The sequence below is a fragment of the Artibeus jamaicensis genome, unplaced genomic scaffold (genome assembly GCF_021234435.1).
Source record: "Artibeus jamaicensis isolate MK-2021 breed Jamaican fruit bat unplaced genomic scaffold, CSHL_Jam_final contig_3230, whole genome shotgun sequence".
NCBI classification, from domain to species: Eukaryota; Metazoa; Chordata; class Mammalia; order Chiroptera; family Phyllostomidae; genus Artibeus; species Artibeus jamaicensis.
The window spans coordinates 6831753-6851040 of record NW_026521764.1 but is presented as its reverse complement, the minus strand read 5'-3'; the positions used below and the strand labels follow the sequence as shown (position 1 = coordinate 6851040).

The 19288-nt window shown below is 46.7% G+C and overlaps 1 protein-coding gene across 5 annotated transcripts in view; it reads right to left on the bottom strand.

The window, feature by feature from the left end:
• WIPF3 (WAS/WASL interacting protein family member 3) overlaps positions 1 to 18189 on the bottom strand; it is a 74234-nt gene extending 56045 nt beyond the window's left edge. For all 5 annotated transcript variants that reach the window (XR_008391258.1, XM_037126483.2, XM_037126485.2 and 2 more), the window contains exon 1: positions 18099 to 18189. The gene's annotated coding sequence lies outside the window, so the exon portion shown is untranslated. The remainder of the gene's footprint in view (positions 1 to 18098) is intronic.
• Positions 18190 to 19288: the final 1099 nt, after the last annotated feature.

Genomic DNA, 19288 nt, shown 5'->3' with positions numbered 1-19288 from the left:
ATTGTCTCGTTTCCCCCCAAAGACCCCAGATCCAGATTTTCATGTGAAATTTCATGTGAAATCCAGTTGGGAAAGGTGGGTGCCTAATTCAAAAGCATTCTGAAGAAAATACAACCAGTATGGTGCCAGCTGGATGCTGGCAATGTCAAGGGGAACACTATGTAAAGTATATGATTGTCTAACCACTAAACTGTATACTTGAAACCAATACCAAATAAAATGGAAAATAAACTAAAAAAAAGACAGTGGACCAACTGAACATGTCTGCAGGTCACATAGAACCCACAGACTGCCCATAGAGCAAGTTCTTTACCAGGAGCTGGTGGGGGCGGGGGGAGGGAGAGGGGGCTCATGGCGACTTGGGGTAGGTGATGGAGTCTCCCTCCTTCCCTCTGCTCCACTTCCTTCCCCACCTGATCGGTCTGTCTATGCCCATTCAGTGACAGATGTGGCCTGGGCTTGCCTAGTTTGTTAATATGAAAAGTTACACAGGTATATACAGCAACTAGGCTTTGGGAGTTACTGCAGAGAGAAATAACTCAGAGTAAGCAATTTTATACACTAGTTGTTCTTCTCATACCCCCCCCCCCCCACAAGAGTAGTTTGTAAGATTGCAGCTGTTCACAAGCAGAAAATGTGCCTATTTAAAAAATATAAGCAAGAAGGATTACTGCCACTATTGGGCAAAGGCATCTTTTGCTGGTTCTAAAAATACATTTCAATAGGAATCTGAAAATAAGGTTCTCCATGTGCTCATAACTTTCCATGTGTTTACACTGTCCCACTGAGTCTCTTGTTTCTTTGGCTATGAAATCAGGGAAAAGAGCAGAGATTTCTTACGCCTGGGCTACTCAAGGTGAAGGCGCCAGAGAGGTGGCCCATCTCTCACTTTGAGGTCTCAGCGGGGTCCCGTCACCCACACATGCGTCATTTATTGATCAAAGGACCCTGCAGCCAGGAAGTCAACCCACTAGCCCAGGAGCATAGAAGGCACAAACAAAAAAGGTTCTCAAAAAGCACGTGGCAGAGGTGCCAGAGCTGTAAGTAAAATAAGAAAGAATTTTTAAAAATCCCTTCTCCACAGGTGATGATGAAAATGATTGAGGAGCGACTTTCTGCAGCCCCTTCCTCTTCATTTACGGAGCAGGAGCAGATGGGAATCCCCTGGACCCAGCCCTCCCCTGGGACTTCCTGCCTATAATATAAGATCACCTGCCCCAGGCCCACCTCTCCTGGTTAAGACCTTCCTTTACAGGCTAAGGGGCAAGTTGCTACACTCACTGTCCTCAAGGATATAAACTCCTGAAAATATTTAGTCTTTTAGGGTGGTGGGGGCATTTGGCAGAAAAACAAGGGACAGGGCAGGGGGAAATGCGAAGCACAGTATACACAGTCCTTGCTGTTTGTAAAATAAGTCAGCCCAGACACAACCCTTCGTGTGCACGTGTCACGCCCTGCTGTCGGAGCTTTTCATAACCCATCTCAGCCTCCAACACTCCAACTGGACAGATACTATTATCATCTCCATTCTTGAGATGAGGAAACCGAGGGGTTCAGAGAGGTTCAGAAAGTTGCTCAAAGTTAGCCAGCGGACCAATGGAGGAGCTAAGATTCAAAATGTAGGTTCTGATTCCCTTGGTCTGGGTTTGGGGCCTGAGATTCTGCATTCGTAACGAGCGTCCAAGTGAGGCCAACACTGCTGGTCTGACGGCTGGCTTTGAGTAGCTCTCGAATGTGGAAGCGTGTAAGAAAGGCCACGTCTCCACCCTGCACCTGAATCAGAATCTCTCTCTCCCTTTTTTTTAGGGGCGAGGATTTGGAATTTATTAAAGTCCCAAGCACCCTTGCCTTTCATATTCATCGTGCCTGAGCCATGCATGGCCACTCCACTGCAGTCTGGGAACGCTGAGCCCTGCCAGCAGAAGGAGGGGCAGCATGGTGGGGAGCGAGCAGAGTCCAGGGTTCAGGAGGCAGTTCCACGAAAAGACCTCCAGGGTCTTCCACTGAGGTGCCCCCCGCACCCCACCATGATGTACCCTGTGTCATCAGTTGCTAAGAATGTGGCCCCATTCGCCACATCCTCAGGGTTCCCGAAATATCCCTTGAAACAGAATCATGAGGAATATCTTATCAACGAGTGATTTTTTTGCCTCCTAAAGTTTGAAAAGACCTGTTCTAGAATATACCCGATGATGAAACTCTGTTGCATACGGTCAGTCGTAAGTGACGTTTGCCAAAGAGGTTGTTTCTGTGAACACATTTAATTTTGACCGTCCAGTGCCATGCAGTTGGCATTGGTACTTAGAATTGGAACTGGCACTCAAAAGTGAAAGAGAAACCGACCTGAATGCCCATTCACTTCTCACGTGGGTGACGTGAAGAATTTCTGACAACTGAGAAACTCCAGCTCCACCAGGGGCTGCTGAGGCTGAATCAGCTCAGCTCTACCCAGATAGTAAAGTTAATCAGCTTCTGAAATGCCTCCGGCACTGTCTGTGTGAGTTCTGAAACGAAGACACACTTGAACCACAATCTAGTGTGAAACCTAGTAAGTCACACCTACAATGAACTCCTAAATTGCTTTTCCAAATGAGATTCTTACTGAAACACAGATCTGTTCTCAGATTATTCATTGAATTCATTATAATATCTGCACAGTCTTTGGTGAAGGGAAAATGGGAGATATTGGTAGTATTTATCATCAACTCAGGTATCTATGTTATAGCTAAACGCCATGAAAATTTTGTGTGTGGATCCCGAGGGTGAATAGAGAAAATACTGATTTCCTGTCTTTTAACTTATTTTACTGCCTTTGAATTTGCTAAAATAAGAACTAGGCTTATTAAAAATACATGATATTAATCACATGTTTATAAGCAAGCTGCATTTTACATAACAGCTATGCTTCCGAAAAATGGCATCTCTAATTTTAGAAAGTTGAGGTATGCTTTGCATACACAAAAGAAGTTTATTATTCAACAATAACTCACAATCAATGTGATAAAAATGAGTCATTTTACAAAATAAAGTACCCTCTCCCTATTTTATGATGTTAGATTTTATGGAAAGGGCCGTCTTTTACTCTCTAAAGCAAAGGTGGTGCCTTTTCATTTAGGATTGCAACTATTCCTGAAAATGCTGTTCTGAGCATCAGAGAGAAAAAAATGTACAGACCAGAGATGGCAGAGGGTACAAGTCTGTAAGATAAACCCATATTTCTGAGACTTCATGTGAGTTTATGTATTTTCACCTTATTCCTACATCTACAGCTTGGTCCAGACAAGGACCAAGCAGATTCTGGCACCTTCCGTCCCTCACAGGAGGGTGAGGTTCTGCCAGAACCTCAAACTGTCAGTGGTGAAACAGCACCAAAATGCTACCAGACCTTGGCTCAGCAACCTCAGTGCTTGAGTTTGGCAAAGAAAAAATTCAGAGCCATGGAACTCCAATTATAAGAGAACATTTATCTAGAAAGTCATGGAGGGAGAAAAGGTGAGCCACCTGGGCTATATGGGCTCAGGAAACAAGTTACAGAGGCAAAAAAAAAAGGGGGGGGGGACACTTGTCACTTAGGAAGGAGAAAGGCAGAGGGAAGGTTTCTGGGCCTGGCACTGAAACACAACTGAGGCCCAGATGTCATCCCTCGTTTGACCCAAACTCTGGTCGTGGTCAGCAGACCCAAGGCTTTGTTCCTAAGATTGTTTGACGTGGTTCAGAACCTCTTTGTCTTGCCAGCTTTGGGCTTAAGGGAGTAGTTATCCCAGGGGGTGACATGAGGCTGTTCTCCAGCCCCAGCTCCTCTGCTAAGGGGGTCTGCCACCTGACTAGCGGCATGCCAGGGGAGGGAAGGTTGGTGGGGGGGGGTCTGAACCACATGACTAGTGATATGAAAGGTCAGGGGTTCTAAGTCCCACGACCAATGATATGCGAGGGAAGGAAAGGTCACCGTGGGGGGCAAAGTCTTGTGTTCTCAGTTTTGCCTGTTGCTAGGTACCCTCAGCTTTCCTCCCTGGTGACCTTCTGTACCTGGCTTATCATTCTTACTCTGCTCCTGTCTAACTGCCTACTCCATCAGAACAACCTGGTGCAAGGAGCCACCCTCATCTCTGCCACTAGGCAGATTCCTTCCTATGACAGCCAGCACAATTCACTGGCAGCCACATCTGGTCAACTGGCCAGAGGTCTCACCTCTCAGATGACAGGGCATCATTCCTCAATGTAACACCTACTCCTTTCAAGGCTCTTTAGAGAGTCAAGTTCTAATCTTATCCTCCACTCTGTCTGACATGTCCTATCCTTTGAACACACCACACTTGTCACATTTCCTTACATACTTTTCCTTAATGGGTCCATGTCTTTGTCCATGCCATTCAGGCTGTATGTGATGGGCTTCTCCACCTGGAAAATTCCTTCTAGTCTTCTACAACACACTCAGGCACCAGCATCTCTGCACAAAGCTCCTCCTCTCTTGGCACAGACACCTAATCCTGTAGTACTTTGTTCACAATTTTATTATGGCAATAGGCACTCTGGCAATTTTCTGTTCATGTGCCTGTGTATCTCCCACCATTCAATAACAGCCTACTGAATGATTCAAAGGTAGAGACTGTGTCTTAGGTATCTTGGTATTGCCAAGGTCAAAGGTAATGCCAAACACCATTGCCTTGGTATTGCTATGGGAATAAAGAGAAAACATATACAGGGTCTGGCATAAATAGTGCCCCATTTTTATCACAAAATCATAAGCATGTAATTCTATGACATAACAATATCATAGTCAAGCGTACCATGTGACATTGTAGGTGAAATATTCAAATTGCTATCCACCTCATGTGAGACATTCCCATACCCTACCAACCGCACTCAAGCCAGCCTTACTTCTGCCAGCGCCTGTACATCAGGGATCATCAGACCAACCACTCAAGCAAAACATGGAGATGTACCTCAGCCGAAGAACGTGAGGTAAGTTCTGGGTGAGTCTGCAGATGAAATAATCTTAATGATTATTAAAGAAAAATATTACTAGCTAAAATAAGAAGGGAAGGGAAGTGCAGGAGAAATTCCCTTCCAACGGCAGACCTTGTTATCAGTGTGGGAACAGATTCTGGAGGTTGGGGGTCTCAAAATGTACAGTGCTCACTAGAAAAGCTTCCCCTGCTAGAAATGATGGAATCAAAGAGGGACCCTTGTACTCACTCGGCCAGTTGGGGGAACTGGTCTCCAATTCTCACTCTACTGCCCATCTACTTCTCCATTTACAAAGAGGCACAGGCTTCTCCTTCTTTCCCAATTTGCATGAATGTGGGCCTGAAAGCAGACAGCTTTGAGATAAGGATTAAAGAAATGAAAAAGAATATATGATCCTATCCAAAGAGCTAAGTTCTTTCAAATGCAATTTTCTTCATTAAAGATATGGTGGCTTATTGGAAATGAAAAAGGAAACACGTCTTAAAGGGCAGCAGAGAGGAGTCTTTATACTCTTTTAAATCAGAAAACACATTTCAAAGTAAAGCTGAGTTCAAGGACTTCTGCTTTGCAGATGGTGGGGTGAAAATATCTGTGTTCTCTCTATTTTGGAAACCCAAGATAATAAGGAAAGGGAAACTCAGAAATGTGAATTCATTTGGGGATAAAAATTAGATTTCTGTAACCCTGAACAAAGAGGATATAAATACCTGAATTAAAGAATACCTAGAAAATAAAAATAATGAAAACATCACAAACTAGAACCTACGGAAACAGCTAAAGCGTGATTCAGAGCGAAAGTCATAGCTCTATGAAATTACGTTTTTAAAATAAAGAATGCAAAACTCTCAAGAAGTAGAAAACGCTATCATAAAACTAAAGAAGCAGAAGAAAGGAATTGGCATTTAATGATGAAATAAAAAACAGATAGCTGGAAATTAGAAAAGAGATCATTGACGAAACTGTGGTCAGACTGGACAGGAGCAGAGCAGGGACGCGGGACCAGGGATAGGCGGCCACCAGGGTGGAATCCCCAGGTACCTCACAACAGACAAAACTGGGAAGACAAGGGCCTCACCCCCAGGGTGCCCTTCCCTTGCCTAGCATATCACTGATCATGCAGTTTATACCCCTGACCTTTCATGTCGCTGGTCACATGATTCATGACCTTTTCTCCCCTGGCATGTCACCAATCATGCAGGTTAGGCCCCCTTAGACAGGGAATGAACAAGACCACAGTATAAACCTTAAGCATTGAGCCCCCAGGACAGTGAGGTTCTGACCTGCATCAAATATATCCAGGTCACAGTTGTGTTTCAGCTCCAGGCTTGGAAAGGCAGCAAAACCAGACAAGAGACAAACAAGTAACTTGTTTCCTGAGCCCATTTCTTCTATGGCTCACTTCTACCTTTTTGACTTTTCAAGTAAACTTTCTCTTAGGGTTCAAGTGTTGGCTCTGAATTCATTCCCAGCCAGAACTCAAGTGCCATGGTCGCTGAGTTGAGGTCCAGTTGCCTGTAACATTCTGGTGCCGTTTCACTGCCAGTAAATCTACTAAATCCAAAAATTTATTCTTTGAAAAACAGAAAATAAATCTAAGTAATCCGCTAACCTAATCAAAAATGAGGACGAGAGAAAAGAGAAAGCACAAATATGCAAAATAAGGCATGAGAAGGGGAGAATAAACGATAGCAATGGAAGACATGAAAAAATTTCGCTTAAATCTAGACAAAGAAATTGGAAATCCTGGATCAAAATGGATAACCTTCTAGGAAGATGTGAATTATTAAACCAGCCAAGACAGGAAGAAATCTAAGCAGAAGAAAAAGCGAAGTTGCCAGAGACAAACCCCTAAGAAGCATGAAGGGCACACAGGTCCCAGGCTGAACGTGCCCGTCCTCCAAGGAGCGGTTAGTTACCGTGTAGTAGTCAGACCCAAGCTTGAGAAAAACAGAACAAACCACACTGCTGACCAACCTCATTTATGAATATGGAGGGAAAAAACAGTTAGTGTAAGTAAACAGAATTCAGCAACCCATTAAAAATAATGTATATCAGCCGAGTAGCAATGAAATGTAAGGCTGTTTCCCTGCTAGAAAATCTACTGATTGAATTCACCATATTACAAGCACAAAAGAAAAAAATCATAAGATCCTCTCCTGTTATATTTATAACTCACAATACATCATGGTAAATGAGGAAAGAATGAATTCCAATTAAAATCAGGTAGAAGACAAGGATGTCCCCATTGCCACTACTGTTTATCAGTATCCTAAAGGTGGTAGTCATTTTAATTAGGTAAGAGAAAGAAATAAAATATGTAATACTTGGAAAGAAGGTTCAATGATCTTTTTTTTCCAAGATGATGTGGCAATGCCCATGATTCTGAGAGAATCAACAGAAAAGTTATTTCAAACAGTGAGAGAATTCGAAAAGCTGGCTCCTCCAAACCAATAGAAAAAATTCAGAAGTATTCCTTCATATAAACAATTACTGTTAGAAAATATAATGAAGCACCAATTATATTTACCATAGCAACTTGTTAAAAACCTACCTAAGCATAAATTTAACAAAAGGTGAAAAGACTGACATGAAAAAACGTTAAAACATTACTGAGATGAAGGGAAGACACTGAAAACTATATTTTATTCTTAGTTAGGAAAACTAAATATCATATAAATACTCATGTTCTTTATATTTGTAAATTTAATTGATCACAATGAAAATAACTTTATTTTAAAAGAGCCAGACAAGGTGATTTTACAGTTCACATGGAAACCTAAAATCACCGGATATTAAATAAATCATAAAGCCACATTTATTTTAAAAATTTGGTACTGTTAAATGGAGAAGTAGGGAGGTGAATGGAACAAAGAGTTTAGAAATTGACCTAATTTTTGGAAAATCTGGTTATGATAAAGAGAAAGATGCTGCATATAAGTGGGAAAAAGATAAACTATTAATTAAAGTTATTGGGACAATTGGGTAGCAATCTGGGGAAAAAGTTAGAAAACCACGTAGGGATCTCATGTCTTACATTAAAATATATTCCAAAGGGATAAGAAATGTAATTTTTTTTAGAAAGGACATTAGAATCATACTAGAACAAAATATAGGAGAATTTTTTTTAAGTTCTCAAAGTCAGAAAAGTCTTTTTAAAAGCTATAAAGAAAAAGGTTTCTACAAAAATAAGCACATACATACAGACATAAAACCACAATAAACAAAGCCAAAAGCCACACTGCAAATTGGAGAAAAATGACATTGACAAGGAAAGTCCTATCACAAATGGGGAGAAATTACAGCACAATAAAAATGACAGCGAATGGCCCCTTCCCTTCACTTCCTGTTTAAGGTGTTCCCACAAAGTCATAGTAATGATCGGTTCCACAGCAGAAGAATGAACAGGGGCCGACAGTTCACCGAGGAGACAGCACGAGTGGCATTTCAACTGTATTCAGAAAGAGACAACTCGAGGCAGAACCACACTCGGACCCGTTCTCACTTAGACTGGCCGAGATCGGGATCTGACGGAGGTGTGGTGGGGAAAGCTCAGGGGGCAGACCCTCGTAGTTACTGGTGGACATAGAAATCGATATTCTTTTCTGTAAAGGGTGATGAGCAAATGTGTATCAAAAATTAAAAATATACACCTTTTAATTCTAGGAATTCATCTCACTGATACAGTGGTGGGAAATAATGTATATTGCAGCATTCTTTTTAATAGCCAAAGGCTGGATATAACCTATAGAGCCACTGGCTGGCAGCCGGTTATTAAATTACAATCCGTACCTTTTCATGGCACACCAGGTGGCTGTTGGAAAGAACATGGCCGTCGTACACGCGTCACTGTGGAGGGGTCTCCAGGTCATGTCCAGTGAAAAAAGCCAGCAGCAGAAAGGTACATATGGAATGAGCATGCCATTACTTATGTTATGTGTGTGTGCCTATAAGCACACCTGTAACATATATAAGACATATACACACATACATGCTCGTGTGTATATATATGTTTGAAACATCTCTGGAAGAATGGATAACAAGAGGGCCTGAGACTGGGGTATGAAAAAGACTGGCATATCCTTTTCACACATTTGAAGTATGCCTGCATCATTACCTGTCCGAAAGACTAATTTAAAAAGTAAAAGTTCTGGATTGCCTTCTTGGGACTACTGTGAAGCAATGTTTTTAAAAATGTGTTGCATGATATGAAGTATGAGACCTCTCCACATCTAAAAGGTAAATACAAATGAATAAAGAAAAACGTGACTTCGTCTTGGCCATTTGCCTGGTGACCAGAGGCTGAGCCCGAAAGGATCTTGCTGCAGGCTGACCCTGGGCCTCCCTGGGCTGGCCCTGCACACACACTTCCAAAACAGCTGGCCATCACCCCCACAGCCACCCACGAGTGTCCGAGGTGACAGACCCAGGTGCTCAGAAAATAGCCAAGGGCAGAATAAAGGCCCTCTTCACACCAACCCCCAACTCTGAAGGTTTGGTCCTCTCCCAACCCGTGGTTGTTAGCACGCAGCGAGGGGCAGTTTGGGTGCGGGACTGTCCGTGAGGCACGGATCATCTGTGAGCTGCTTCCAGCGGTCACTGATCCCTGTCAGTCTGCAGGTGAATTTCTAAAACCTTAGGCAATACACATTTGGGTGGGGAAAAAAAGAGTCCTGCAAAAGCTGTTAAAATGGGGGGGAATTCATTTTTAATTTGGGAAAAATGTTTGCCGGCTTATCTTGTTTGGGGGCAGTTAGATTACCTATTTCTGAAGCTGCAGTATTGGCTGGAGAGTAGCCGACTGAAGAAAAATGTTTCGTCTAAAAGGGTGTTAGAAAAGCCAATGGCTTTAAGCAATACTACAGATTTAAAATCTATTTCTGTCGTTAAAAGACAGTACAAAGCACACCCTTAGTCCTTTTGCTTGGTTCTAGCATCTGAGGAAAAAATGTCCCCTGCTCTATTAGGGCAGCAGTAATTTATGTCAGACACATAGCAAAGGGGTCAATGCCACTTTTTACTGCAAGTTCATTCCCTGGGTAAACACAATTGATATTTTAACACTGGCATATGTGGCTAGCAGAGGCTTTGTCAAACGGTTCACCAACACATCGATAATCCACATGCACGAAGTGAATCGCCTGTGCTGGGAACCTTGACTGTTGTTTCCATAGTTATTTTTCATCCCCTGAAACAACTCTACATGACAGATGTTATTCTCCCATTTCACAGATGAAGAAACAAAGGCTCCCAAGATATACAGTAATTTGTCCAAGGTCAAGAGTTGGGACATCACAGGACCATACCGAGCCTCAGTGAACTGACCCCAGACCTGCGGGCACCGTTCACTTCTCCACCCAACCTGTGATGAGCGCAGTGGACTGTGAATAGTCAGTGAGCGAATATCTGCTGAGCTTCTTCTCTGTGTTAGATGCTCTGCTAGTCATGCAGCAAAATCGTACACAGGAATCGCAGTGATCAATATACATATATTTGATGAATAAATCAACCTATAGACACATGGCTGCTATCCACAAATGGTAGTCTATATTCTTACATATGGAAAGTTACTATGTGCCAGGCATTTTTCTAGGAAAAGGCAAACAGGGAAAAAGAAAAAGGTAACAATGAAGCATACAGTATATAAAAGGACAAAGTGAGTTCTGACATGTCAGTCACAATAACTGTAAACATATTATTAAATTCCCTTACTAAAAGACAGAAATATGCAAACTGCTCTAAAAAATCAGCTCTGTCTTCTTCATGAGAGACATGCTAAAACAAAGGACATTTAAAACTCTGAAAGGAGATGACTGAAAACCCAGGGTAGACACGAAAACCTGGTGTAGACCCCTCCCCTCGTACACCGAGGGTGGGGTGCCGATGGGGCAGCCCCGTGGGGAAGTTGGGAAGTTCCTCGAGATGTTAAACAGTTATCAGCAGGCCCAGCAATTCCACTCCGAGAAATGAAAACGAATGCCTACACAAAAACTTACACGTGAGTGTTTATGGTAGTGTTGTTGCTAAGGGCCCAAATCTAGAAACCACCCAAATGTCCTTCCATGTAGGAGTGAATCTACAAACTGCAGTATGGCCGTCGTATGGAATACTGTTCAGCAGCAAAAAGGAAGGAAGTGCCGATGCACACGGCCCTGCAGGTGCTGATACGCACTGTAACCTGGATAAACGCCCAAATCGTCAAGCTAGTGAAAGAAGCCAGTCACAAAAGGCCACATGCTGCACCATTCCTTCTACACAAAACGTCCAGAATACGTAAGTCCATAGAAATACAAAGCAGATTAGCAGTTGTCAGGGCTGAGGGTTGGGAAGTGACTGCTAATGGATTTTTTGTGGGGTGAGGAAACTGTTCTGGAATTAGAGGTTGGCGTGGCTGTGTGACTCCGAATATTTTAAAAAACACTGAATTGGATGCTTCCAAAGAGTGACGTTCAGGGCATGTGCATTAATCTCAGAAGGCTGTTACTTTATTTCATTTATTGTTTAAATCTGGTGCAGCATGTTTAACATCAGGCAAAACAGAATCCAGAACAAAAATATTAATAGAAATATAAAATGCTTTGGAAATGTGCATAAATATGTACTGAGTTGCTTCCCTGGGTTATGGACAAGTGAAAAGCAAGGAGGGCTCTGAGCCAGGCACTGCCCCCAATTGAAGGGGGTGGGGGGGAGGGCAGAGCAAAGCTGTGCTGTGTGTGGACGTGTGGCAACTGGAGACAAGGAGCATGTGCGCACTGAGCCAGGTTGTCAAGGAGTTCGCAGCTTATTTTGTAGGCTTTTAAAGAAAGGAATGACACTAGCCATTCTTCTTTTAAAGACAGCACCCTGGGCATCCTGTGTGGAAAATGAATTACGGGGAGAAGCAGCAGCATATACGTGGGCCAATCCACATGATGGAACATGGGCGTCTATTTGAGCTAGGACAGGCAGTGGGACAGGACCCAGGGTGGTGTTGTTTTGGATGTCCGGGATGAGTGGGGAGGAAGAGGCTGGGGTAACCCTGGGGCTCCTTGCCAAGACAATCTGGTGTTAAAGAAGACAGGAGAAAGTGTGGGGGTGAACAGGGAGGGAAAAGTGAGTCTAATCTGAAGCACACGAGGTGCTTTGGGCAAATGGAAATTTAGATCTGAAATGTAGAAAAGCAGGGCTGGTGATAACGATGTGGGAATCTTAACATAAGGCAGCCGGGTGTGTTCCATTTTCTAATGCGAACTGTACAGAGAACTGGGAAATTATAGCATTTTAAGGTACTGAGTCACCTTCTGTATTGTCTAATGAAGTCAGGGACATGGATGGCTAATGATGGAAGTCAGTCAGGTGGCTGATACTGCTGGTCGCCTACTCAACGACGGTTCCCTCTTCTTTCTCATAGCAGAAGCCCTAATTTGGGGGAGGGGTGGCAGTTGCAATTTGCTCAGCTAAAATTCTCAGACTGTTATACATTTAAAGGAACCCTGTGACACCATCCTGGCCAATGAGATGAGGTAGAAGTCCCCAAGGAGAGCATCAACTTGCTGAATAAAACAGCAATACCTCCCCAGTAGAAGGGCCCTCAGTCTTTGGCTTTTACACCTTCCTCTTCTTTTGCCCGTACCACAGAGGTAAACCCAGAGATGCAGCAGCCACTTTGTGGCCACAAAGCAACCAGATTTAGGATGAGGTCCTACAGGCCAAGGTGATGAAAACAGGCTGATGCCCTGATAGCACCGTTTGGCCTCCTGCACTGGCCCTGGACTGCTTTTCCTGGGAGTCCAGTTCCACAGCACAACGGAACTTGTAACTGTTTGAGCCAGATTCTGACGGGTACATTGTTTTGTTTTGGCTGCTGGAATCCTGATGAAAGTCATACGTGTATATGCACAACATACCCAAATTTTTAGTATATATATACATCTCAAAAACATCATTATTTCAATTACTAAAAGTAGTTTAAAATAAAGTATTATTTGTTCTTACCTCCGAGACATACCGAAAGCAATAGGGGCTTAAGAGATACTGGAGAGCACTGGGGTTCTCTTTTTCCAAACAGTCTGATAAAACTGCAGCTAAAGGGAGCTGAGGGGACCACCAATAATAAGAAAATCCACCAGCACACACGTGTCTATTAATGAGTGTGCCTGCGTGATGACACCCTTCGGATTTTGTCTGCATCGGGTGAACCCTTCTGGCTCATTTCCATGGCTTTAGCCAGAACAAATGTTCTTAAAAGGGAATTGTTCACCTGATTCTCACAAGAACGATAACCTTTGGAAAAAGAATCTTTCTACTCTCTCGGGTGCACAGTAAAACAGGAAGTAGCCCATCCTCGCACCACAGACTTCTGGCCCCTCACAGAAGAGCTTTGACTGCGTTCCCGTTCCCGGCTGGTTTCCGGGATTGGGTCTCTGGAACTATGGTCAGTAGTAACATTATAGCAAACACTTCGCTGTTGCCTTCTTCCACAAAGTTTCCATTGTCCTCAGGGCAGGGACCAGGCTGGAGACTTAGATCTATGGCGACAGTGACTGCTTTGAAGACCCATCAGGAGAAAATTATCCCAGTTTTCAGGACCAGGAAAAGCTGGGTAACTGATCTGTTTTTATCTCGTGGTCACTGTGGATCGAGTAACACCTGTTCGTATTTTCCTCTTTGTTTTGGCTACTGGGAAGCTGACAGATTTCTAATCCCATCTCCAGAAACTACATTAGACCTGCTAGTAGTAAACGCATCTCTGGAGAATACCTGTGCCTTAACACATATTCTTGTTCTCTAAAACAGCTCTGGTTTTACCTCATTTTCTAGTCTGTGTGTTCTCTTGGCTCCAGTTTCATTACCTAGGAATTTTGGGTTGCTTACTACCTATTTTTGTAAGCTCCTCAAAGGCTTTATGGAACAGGGAAAACTTAAGGCAAATAATTTTTTAAAGCATCATATAATAATAATAATAACAATAATAATAATAATAATAATAATAATAAGTAATCCCTAGTTTATCGAACCTTGTTATCAACGAGGCACTGTCCTAGTACTGAAACTATTTTATTTGCCCAGATAGGAGATAAGTACCATTGTGATGGTGTCCATTTCACAGATGAGAAAGCTGAGTCTCAGGGAAGTTAGGGAATGTGCCCGAAACCACATAACACGTAATGGAAGCAAGATTCAAACCCAGGCAGTCTGAATTACATAAGTCATACAAGAGAAGAAACAATAAATATTTAATTTCTAAAAGAAGTAGAGGCCTGAGCTTAGCATTTTCCGCCTTTAAAGGAGGTATCTATCATACACTTCGTTCACACATTGATGCTAGAGAATCCGTATCAATAGACAGAATGAGGCAGTAAAAATCCAAAGGACCAGTAATCCACAAATAATTGGCTTTTGATCTTGCATCATAAAAATATTCATTCACTCACTCACTCTTGCACTCAGTGCCTCTTATGGCCAGGCATGGCCCAAGTGCAGGAACAGAGGTGAAGTGGGCCCAGTCCCTGCCCCCAGGAGCTCGGGGGCAATAGGGCGAGTCAGACAGGTGAAGGGCACCTTGGGGTTCAGAGTGGGCTGCCGGCAGACCAGAGCAGGGTGTGACATGATCATTCTTAGAGCGCATTAGCTCTTGGCTTCTGTCTGTGTCCTGGCCGATAACGTGAATAAGAAGAATCAACTCCCTGATGAGGCTGTTTCGGTGATTTTACACATAGTACAAAGCTCGTAGCCTAGACCAGCACTCTAAGTGCTCAATACCTGTGAGCCTTTAGCTGAGTGCGTGGCAGCCCGGGTGCTTTGCCCTGACACGCGCATGCACTTGCACACACGCGTGGTTCCAGAAACTTAAGGACAGAGGCTGGCCCCCGCCTCTCCCTGCCTCCTTCCAGGAGCTGATTTACAGTCCCCTGGCAGCCTGGCACTCATTTCTCCACGGCACTCTCTCAGAATCAGTGTCTTGTGGGAATACATCACCCACGCAGGATGAATATTCCTTCAAGATACACTTGAAAATCATCCTCCACAGTGCCTGGCCCCCAAGAGGCTTGCGGGCTCTTGGGCCACACTTGTTCCGCTTCACTGTGTCTCTTTGGCACACCACTGCTGCGGCACACGGCACGGTTCCCCGGCTGCATAACGGAACAGGTCAGGTTCCCACTTGAACAGGTCTAAGGAACAGGTCTGTTGCAAAGGGGGAGTTTCAGGTGTATTACTGGCTGGAGCCACGGAGAAAACATATGTGCTATGCCTTCTCTACATCAGCTGGGAACCCTATGTCTCTGGTTTTATACTGAACAAAAAGGAATTAATCATTGTCTCATCAACCCCAGCTCATACTGAAGAGTTCCCTCTCCAAGTTTGTTTTGCCATGCTCTCTGCAGTCAGTCAAACATTACAGCTCTTTTCTAAATACTCCAGCAGCCAGATGGCAGGAACACCACTGTGACAAGGCAAGACTCTCCCAAGGACAACTTGGTGATGATGCATCTTCAGGCATGATGGCACTCGGCTGAGCGCCTTCGTCCAGGCAGACCTCGGCAACTGCCCCACCTCATCCGGATTCTTCAACCCAAAATGTGATCATCCCAAGAGTAAGACAAACATTCAACTCTGCAATCAGAAACTGGCTGGTAAAACCAACACAGTCCTACTTCTCTAGACTCTGAATTGTGGGCAGAAGTAGGAAATGGGTAGAAGACCACACGTGAGGACCTATCTCTCAAGATTTCCCTCTGGGTTTTACATTACTGTGCCCTAAAGTTCCAAATACTTCTGCACCAAATTTCAGGGGTATTTATAACAATGTTTGCCAAGTTACTTTTGTAGTTTTTTTTAACTTAAGCATTAATGAACTTATAGTTACAAATCCTAGAATGTAGGGAAGTTGCTTGTTCCTGGTGAAAATGCTACATATTCTCTTCTAGAGTTAATTACACCTTGATTTCTCAGACCTTTCCTAAGATACTTTATTTATTCTCCCTGTGTGCTTAAGTGACTGTAAAATCACAACCTGTACTATATGCTTTTGGAACGATAAATCCCCTCAAAAGAGCGCTGCCAGGCTGGACCAGCTGGCTTCCTCCCCTTCCTAAAACTGTGCGTTCTTAGACACACGCTGCCTCCATCCCTTCTGCTGCTGGCTGACTCCAGGCTGTGTGACACCGCCCCACACTGACAATTATATGCAAACAAGAGACTCCTGGAAAGGAACACAAAGGGGGCGTGGCAGGGAGCCAGCCTTCAGGTCTCTGCTGCAGGAGGGCTCTGCCTTGACTCCAGCAGTGGCTCAAACAGCTTGTTTATGGTCGCCTGTGTGTAGGATTTGAGGTCTGTGCACCCAGGTTCTGAACTCTTCCTCCTCTGAGCAAGGCATGTAACCCCATGACCTTTTGTTTTCTCAGCTGCAGAGAGGCATGGCCACGGTCGTGTTGTATTGTATGAGGTGGTGCATGCTAAGGCATTCGGTCAAGCCCACCCCCATCCTCCACCCACACCCTGCAGCATCTACTCTATTTCCTGTAATTCCCCAAAGTTCTTTTGCTCCCTTTCCCTTTTCATTTTCCACCCCGATTTGGTTTCTGTGGCTTTTAATTGTGTCTCTAAAAGGCATCAGCTGGAAAGCTGCACTATCTGGGGGCTGCCACAGAGAGTGGACTTGGGCATTCCATTTTTCTTCACATTCTTGGTGAGGGAAGACTTTCCTAAACCACGTGCACACATCTCTGGGGAATAACTTCATAAATGTTGGCACGTGGACACTTGTGTGGTCACTACTTAGGTGGAGGTGGGAAGTTTCCCCGGCCCCCCTGGAGACTCCCCCCACCTGGTGCCCTGTCAAAGTTACTACCAGGCCCAAAGACACCCCCTCTTCTAACATCCATCGCCATAATTAGCTTTGTCTAAAGCTGAAGAAAAAGTACTTAGGGAAGGTTGGAGTCCCAGTGATAACTGTTACTACTGACCGCAAGGAATGTACTTCCAATCCTTCCTCTGAAGAGAGGGAAGATTCTGGAAAGGAGAAGGGCCCGAACAGTCTAAATCACCCAGGTCCCGTGGAACAAGACCCTTGTTTAGCAGCCAAGACCCGAAGTTCAGAGACACGAAGTGACAGCCCAACTTCCTGCTGTGGAGTAACTTTCCTTCCAAACACAGCCGTCACAGAACACCCTGGGTGTCAGGGAGGGCGCGGCACGTGGGGTGGGGGTGGGAACAGCACTCCCCCGTCCCGCAGAACTTCTCTCCAGGGAGCAGCGTACACTTGGTCCCGGAGTCGCCCCCGCTCCCGCCGCAGGCACCTTCACGCGGCTGGCACGCCGCGTTCAGAAGGCAGTGTTCCTGCGAGCCAGTGCCTGCCCGCCCACGGGGCCCGGCCGGGCTCCCCACACGCACTGCGCAAGGAGACCCTCAGTTCCCTCTCCCCCAACCCTGCTGCCCTGCCACCTGCGGGGTGTCCTGAGGGGGTGGGAGAGAGGAGGGTCTCTGCCACCTCTTCCCGACTCCTCCAAAGGACCTTAAAGCCCATTCGTGGCCACATCTAAATTTCTGGAGCCCTGGGAGGGCAGTCCCGAGACTTGCGCCATGGCCCAGCCTGGTCACCACAAGCTGTGTGACCTTGGGCAAGTCACTTCCCATCTCCGGATTGGGATCCACACGGGGGGCTGTTTCTGTGTCCCCAAAGCCACATCCAGTTCTGCGATTTCCTAGTTCTTTACTCCACCCCAGCGTTCCGAGACAGCCCCCGCCTCAGCGAGACCCCCGTCTTTTGTTCTGGGGGCGACACGGAGAAGGGAGGAAGGGAGAGCTCGGGAAAGGGTCAGGGCCGGTGGCCTCGGCGCTAGGAGCCGCTCACTGGACAGTCGGGTCCGGGGAAGTCACCCGACAACCCCCGCGCTGACCGCTGACCGCTTCCTTCCACGATCCCGTCACGGCCCGCCCCGCGAGGCAGAGCGCGGTGGGCAGACGGTGTCGGCTCCGGTGCAGCGCGGCACCTCTTCGACGGCCCCGTGGGAAGGCCCACGGGACGCGGGCACGCGAGGGGCATCCCTGTCCCCGCCGAGGGTCACTCCGCCCAGGGACCGGCCGAGCAGCCGCCGCGATAGCCCTTCCCCCAACCCTCAGTCACCGACCCGACACGCGCGCGGAGCCGCTACCTGCCGCTGGCCGCGCCTGGGGCCGGACGGAACTCTAGCTGCGGCCGAGGTCCCCGCCACCGCCTGCAAGCTTCGGGCTCCCTGTTCCGGGCTCCGGGCTCCGGGCTCCGGGCTCCGTCCCGCAGCTCCCGAGCTCCGCTCCGGGCTGCGCTCCCCGCTGTGCTCCGTGCGCCCCGCTCGCTCCCCGGCCGCCAGCTCTGGTGCTGCTGGGACGCGGAGGCGGGGCTGTCGCCCCCACCTGCTCTGCGGGCTCCCGCCCAGGAGCCGCCGCCCGCGAGCTCCTGCCAGCCACGCACGGCGGGCGGGCGGGGTCGCCCGGGATCAAGGAGGCGGGTCCCAGCCACGGTGCGCCTCTGCGGGAGGGTCCCGGGTCTGAGCTGTGGTGACACTGAGGCCTAGGAGGGACCTCGGTGCGGGAGACACACGGCCTAACACTCCACTCCGGGGACACCCCACTCCGGGGACACCCCACTCCTTCGATTTATTCCCAAGTATCGGGAGCCCTTCCTGTGCTCCAGGCGGTGTCGTAAGAGGTGGGGACTGAAGAGAGGACAAGATCGCCTCTCGCCCCGGCAGAGTTCAAGGTCTAGAAAGAGAAACCGACCCAAGGGCAACTCCAACACAGAACCCAGAGGGGGCAGTCACAGACAGGGCTCCTGATCCAGACTCGGCGGAGGTCGGGGAAGGCTGCTGGAGGGGCCGACGTCTAAGGGATCTGACAGATGAGCGTGAATTGCCCGAATGGAGAGTGGCCTTGGGGAGGTGGGCTGTTTCAGACGTGGCCCGAGGGGCGAGGAAGCGGACTGACTGCCTGTGAAAGCTGAAACAAGTTTGAGCAGTCCGAAGACCTTGGTGTGGCCAGAAAATCCCGGTCACACCTCGTGTTCAGGCCCCTTGGAGGATGCAGGAAGTCAGGGTCTCAGGCCGGATGTGCTCCTCTAGGCGCAGTGATGGTTTGGCGAGGATTCCCTTTCTCCCCTGTCCTGTGCTCTCCTGCCAGCGGAGGAGGAGCCGGGAGGGTTTTCGTGGAGGGTTCACTCAGTGCTGCAAAGTTTGAGCGGCTGGTACTACCGAGCCAGGGACTCTGCAGGGCCCTTAGCGCGTGAGGGTGGGAGAGGCAGCGCCGGGGCTGGAGTGGAGGCCTGTGCGAAGCACCTGGGGACACAGGTGAGGGAGCCACTGGTGCGAGG